The 6309-nt window shown below is 39.2% G+C and overlaps 1 protein-coding gene across 1 annotated transcript in view; it reads right to left on the bottom strand.

Moving 5' to 3' along the window:
* Positions 1-6309, bottom strand: part of vegfc (vascular endothelial growth factor c) — a 70517-nt gene that overhangs the window by 16724 nt on the left and 47484 nt on the right. The window lies entirely within an intron of this gene.

The raw sequence follows: 6309 nt of genomic DNA, 5'->3' as shown, positions 1-6309 counted from the left end.
TGTTCGTTAAGTCTATAAACACAATGATTGAACAAACGTTACTATTTCTGTGTGTTTTGTAATTAACATCGTAGATTAGCTGGGCTAACCGTTAGCTGTTAACGTTAGCGGTGTCTGTAATAATAGACTGTATATAAATAAGATAATAATTCAATAAACGGTCCGTGAATAAAATATTTTTTCCAGCGGATATCTTAGTTACAACATGATTGAGCTAGCAAAGCAGTTTTGTGTTGCTATGTGTGGTATTTATTCAGTTATGGGAAATCATGATGTCTAGAAAGCAGCAGTGGCTGCAGCTGACAGGGACAGTTAGCAAAGCTAACATCAGGACGTCATCTGTTAAAAGCCTCCCATTGTCGGATTGCAAGCCCTGTGCGCACAAAGCTCAGATTTTACGACCGCGCGGACTTCGCTCAGCGCACCAGTGACTGTTCAGCAAGTATTTTTCACATTGCGGGGATTTTTCACGGACATTTTTACAGGAAACTACAACGCGGAAGTGCGCTCGACTATGAAAGCCCGGATGACTGCGGACATTCCTCGCGGAGTCCGCTCCGCTTAGAGTACGCCCGAGTATGTTTGGGCCTTTAGGCAAGGCAAGGCAAGGCAATTTTATTTATATAGCACCATTCATACACAAGGCAATTCAATGTGCTTTAAAAGAGAAATACGTTAAGATAAAACATTAAAGGAACAATAGATCATTAAAAACAAAAGCTAAAAGCAAGAAAAACAGTGCAGAAAATGCATTTAAAAAGCAAACATAAAGCAAAAGCAAGAGCAGACAAATATAAAAACAATAGCTACAGATTATCCAAACAATAAGTTACATATCTAGTTCACTGGTAAGCTGCAGTAAATAGTAATGTTTTAAGCCCTGATTTAAATGAGTTGACAGTTTCGGCCGACCTCAGATATTCTGGAAGTTTGTTCCACAGGCGGGGAGCATAGAAACTAAAGGCTGCTTCACCTTGTTTGGTTTTGATCCTGGGAACACTGAGTAAACCTGTTCCAGACGATCTGAGGGGTCTGGATGCTTCATAACGTACAAGTAAATCAGAGATGTATTTAGGCCCGAGACCATTTAGTGCTTTATAGACAAGTAACAAGATTTTAAAGTCTGTCCTTTGACACACAGGAAGCCAGTGCAGTGACTTAAGCACTGGTGTAATGTGCTCCACTCTCTTGGTGTTGGTGAGGACTCTGGCAGCAGCGTTCTGGACGAGCTGCAGTTGTCTGATTGATTTTTTACTCAGGCATGTAAAGACACCGTTACAATAGTCCAGCCTGCTGAAAATGAAAGCATGAACAAGTTTTTCTGTATCTTGTTTAGACAGAAATTCTTTTATTCTTGTTATGTTTTTAAGGTGGTAGTAGGCTGATTTAGTAATTGTCTTAATGTGACTATTGAAATTTAGGTCTGAGTCCAGAACTACACCAAGATTTCTGGCTTGATTTGTAGGTTTTAGTGTCATGGCGTCAAGGTGAGCACTGACTATTGATCTTTGTTCTTTGGGGCCAAAAACAACTATCTCAGTTTTTTCTGTGTTTAGTTGTAGAAAATTCTGGCACATCCACGTATTGATTTCATCAATGCACTTATTTAGTAGATATAGGGGATTGTAGTCATCTGGTGACACTGTTATGTAAAGTTGTGTGACATCAAGTATTGTAGGAGATGTTATGATATTCCATAATCTGAGCAAGAGGGAGCATATAGATGTTGAACACAAGAGGCCCAAGAATGGACCCTTGAGGAACTCCACATGTAATCTTTGTTCACACAGATTCATAATTGCCAAGTGACACAAAGAAATCCCTGTCTTGTAAATAAGATTTAAACCAATTTAGCACAGTGCCAGAAAGTCCCACAAACTTTTCTAGTCTGTCGAGCAGTATGTTATGGTCAACTGTGTCGAAGACAGACTTAAGATATATATAAATAATAGACGAAGGGACAAATTTGAACCTACGAGGTTGGAAGTCAGAACTTTTTTTCGTCTTTGTTTACCATGCTGGTACATTTAAATGAATTATACTTTGGTGCTCATGGTTTCCATAAAATAGACTGAACAATTGAGTTGTCAAGAATATAACCAAGCTCATGATGTGTAGAATATCCATATTGACAAAAGTTTAATGTCAGACACTTATAATTTGGTAAGTGATGCTAAGCCGCTCAGAACTACCCCATATTCTGAAAGCTTTGTTGAAACGATGTGGAGGTGAGGTGTTTGAGATGTTAACATACATGAATTATGGCTTGAAAAAGAAAAAAAAATAAGTGGGGCAGCACAAAGTTGCATTAAAAAGTTGTTCTGCAAAACTGAATGAACAGATTTGGCAACACGTTAAATGGTGAGAATACAGCTACTTTCTCGTTTTGAGTAAAGAGCAGCTCAATAAAGTGTAATGACAGCCATCACATTCTTGACCCTGGAACAAGCTGCTGACATTTATGAGAAAAATTAAAGAGATTTTTATCCTCTGCATATGAGGTGAGCACAAATGTGAACTTGTACATGTAAGTATTTGATTTCTTCATACAATAAATTTCTCAACGGAAGTCTGGAATTAATCACATGAGAGAATGTCGCCAGTCACAAACTAGGATAAGGTACAAAACAACAAATAACCCAAAACACTTTAAAAACCATTACTTCCTGAGTCACTCTATGTTGTTAATTATGTTAATATCAACTTGACAAATATTGGTAAAAATATTGGGATTGTCCATGTGATGGAAAACAAACCCCAGCCTGATGCTGACATTACTCCGGAAACCAGATACCTTGTTTGGATTTCTACAAACTGCCAAGAAAAATATACTTCCTCTGAAAATACTGAACACACACACACACACACACACACACACACACACACACACACACACACATAGTCTATTATATAAAACACCACAATGAGAAAATGATCTGGCTAAAACGCAACATTTAGGGAACCAGTGAGTTAGACACAGAGACAGACAGCAGGCGGTGTGTTTGCAGACAGACAAATTGTTTTAAGTTGAGAAAGAGTCTGGCGATGACAAGAGACACAGTGTGGTTTCAATTCGAGCTGCAGTGGCACGGACACATAAACGGAACGGACATATTCACTAATGGGGGGGATAGAGGAGGAGAGTAAAAGAAAGAGATGGAGAGAGTGAAGAGAAAGAGAGAGACATTTTTGGGAGAAAGGCTGCTGGTGTGACTCTCACTTCACCTAATGTGAAACATACGTGTGCTTCATGCTTACGTCTGTTTATTCGCTGGTTGATTTGTAGGTGTGAAAATCTCTACAATGCGTTTCCTCTTCCAGCCATTATCTGTGTTTAAAGCCATTGCTTTGTGTGTGTTTGTGTTTGTGTGCGCGCGCGTGTGTGTGTGTGTGTGTGTGTGTGTGCGCATGTATGAAACGTCAAATACCAACACGTATCAACATTCTTCTAACGTCACAAGTGTTCCTGCTCTCTCTCTGTCTAACACGCACACACTCCAAAGCATCAAGGCCTATTAACGTCAATATGAGCCACAACAACATCCAGAGAGAAAAGTGGAGCCACAAAATACTCAGTCAGGAGAATGAAACTGGAGATACTGAAGAAGTGAAGACAAAATATCTGTTTAATGAGTCACTGACTGGGTTTATTTGCATGGTGTATTCCATTTTTATCAACAACCAAAAAAAAGACAATATTTCCTACTATGCTGTTTATATGGCTAATGAAAATGAATATCTTGCTAATATTCCCCTTTACATGCAGCTGTGTCTACTCTGATTAAAGTTCACCAACATGTCGTTTATCACCTCAAAATATGAAGAAGCAGAACAGCTGGAGAAGCTTGTGCCATTTTGATTATAATGCATCAAAACAGGATTTTTCCAAAGTTTTCCAACAGTTGCAGACTTGTTTGACCATGCAAACATAGCTTCCCTCTTTCATTCCTTCCCACCTTCATTAAAGGGTCTTTCTTGCAATATTTGTAGCACATGCCCAAAAACCTGTTAATATTTGAGTCTTTCTTAATGTTTAAAAGTAGGTGTGTTCCTGACCAGAAATGCAGGCTTTTCTTTGGGGTATGCATCTCTACCTCAGCTATGCAAACTGTTGGCAAGTTGGTTCGTGCACATGGTTGGTTCGAGACATGTGTTGCAAACTGTGGTAAAAACTACTATGGAGAGGGATAATCTGAATGTGCTTTACACACGTCCAAAGAATGCAATAAAACCTGAATAATATCGGCATATTCCACATCTTAATTGGGAAATGATCAATTTGGTAAAGGCTTAGTTCGGAGCAACTGGAATATGCTGTTTACGTGACCTGTATCCAATTTAGAAAAGTCAATGTAAAAGTCTGAAGTTGTCTAAATGCACATAATTTCCATGTCATTAACAGAACATTTGTCACATTACGGCAGCCAACATCCTCCAGGTTACATTCCTATGATATGTCTTTGAAACACACACACACACACACACACACACACACACACACACACACACACACACACACACAGAGCCTTCATTAACTAACCCTCCATGTCTTTCCTTGGTTTAGATTTATTGTCGTAATAGTTTTGTGAACTTCTATGGCACATATAAGTGCACATTCCATATTGAACAGGTCATTACTCTTCAGTAGTACCCCACCCAGACACAGACACAGACACAGACACAGACACAGACACAGACACACACACACACACACACACACACACACACAGAGGCGTCTTCTAACAACATCGACTTGGATTTCATCTGCACCAGGATCTGACCGTCGTTCATCACGCTGCTTATTCACCTGATGTGAAAAATGAAAGGGACTGGAAAAAGAGCTGAGCAGCACGCAGCAGGGATTCCTCTCATATAAGGTACAATGTGTCTGTCTCACGAGGTTTCCTTCACATTAACTATAAGTAGTCTATATATAACTGTATATGGAGGCTTAATAAAGATATATCATCAACAGGAATGCAAAAGATATGCTTGAGGCAAGTTACAGTGTTTCTTAAAGAGTTTTTGTGTGTGTGTGTGTGTGTGTGTGTGTGTGTGTGTGTGTGTGTGTGTGTATCTGTGTGTGTTTGCATGCTGTAAAATGGCCTGCTATCTAAAATGTATGATGTTGTTTTAAATAAATACTACTAATAATATAAATACTGATTTTTAAATGAGATTTAACTGGGCGGTTCACTTCAAAATCAAAAATACATATTCTTCCTCTTACCTGTAGGACTATTTATCAGTCTAGATTGTTTTGTTGTGGGGTTTCAAGTAACTTTTTTTCTATGCAGTTTTATGTAGGAACTATTATCTTTCTAATGAACTATACCGCCAACCGTAACACCACACGGATAGAAGCGTGTATCTACTCATGGAAGAGAAGCATAAGATGTAAACAGTTATTCCGTCTTTCTGAAATAAGCTGTAATGTTAGCTAGCTCAGTGGCGCAGTACATGCAGGCTTCTTTCCTTCTGTGACAAGGCTGGTGGGTGTAGTTCGGTCATGATTTCTGAAAAGAGACATTGCTGTTGAGTTTTTCCAATTGTATTTTTGGCACTTTGAGCACCACAAACCAAGTGCCATCTAGTGCCATTATATTTGAGAAAGGGCAGACATCTCTACAGTCGATATTTCCAACACACCAAAATAATCTGGATTGATTAATAGCACTACAGGTATGAGAAATAAAAAAAATATATATTTTGGATTTTGTGGTGAACTGTCCCTTTAAAATTTGAGCTTAATCCACTCAGTTTCTTCCTGGAACTACAGTCACTCGTAAACCAAACCCCAAGACATCTGAACTCAGAAATAGAAACTTATTCACCAACCTGAGGGGTAGCCCTCCACTGCTTTCTGGCAGAGTACAATGTTGCCTCACACTCTGCTGAAAACTACCCCAGAGTGTGCTGACATTCAAGGGTCAATGGAGCCAGCAGGACTACATCATTGGCAGAAGCACACAAACAATTCTGAGGTCACCAAACTTCACACTCTCCACTCCTGAGCTACACATTCTGTCCCTAAAGATCCCAAACTCAACAGGAAACAAAGGACAGCCTTGGCAGAGTCCACACTGTTGTATTAAAAATGACATTGGCTGTAATGTCAACTTGACAGAATTGTTCATTAATGGACTAAAACACGCAAACCAAATACAATATCTTTGCATCCTTCTGTTTTCAGGACACACGCCAAAAAATACATCATGAACCACTTCCTTGTGGGATGCTGCCTGTCAGAGAGTGTTTTGGAGAGGTCATAAATCACAGCATGCGTCATCTAGGTATACACTCAGGAAC

The sequence above is a fragment of the Epinephelus moara genome, chromosome 5 (assembly GCF_006386435.1).
Source record: "Epinephelus moara isolate mb chromosome 5, YSFRI_EMoa_1.0, whole genome shotgun sequence".
NCBI lineage: Eukaryota > Metazoa > Chordata > Actinopteri > Perciformes > Serranidae > Epinephelus > Epinephelus moara.
This window is presented reverse-complemented; position numbering and strand designations above follow the sequence as displayed.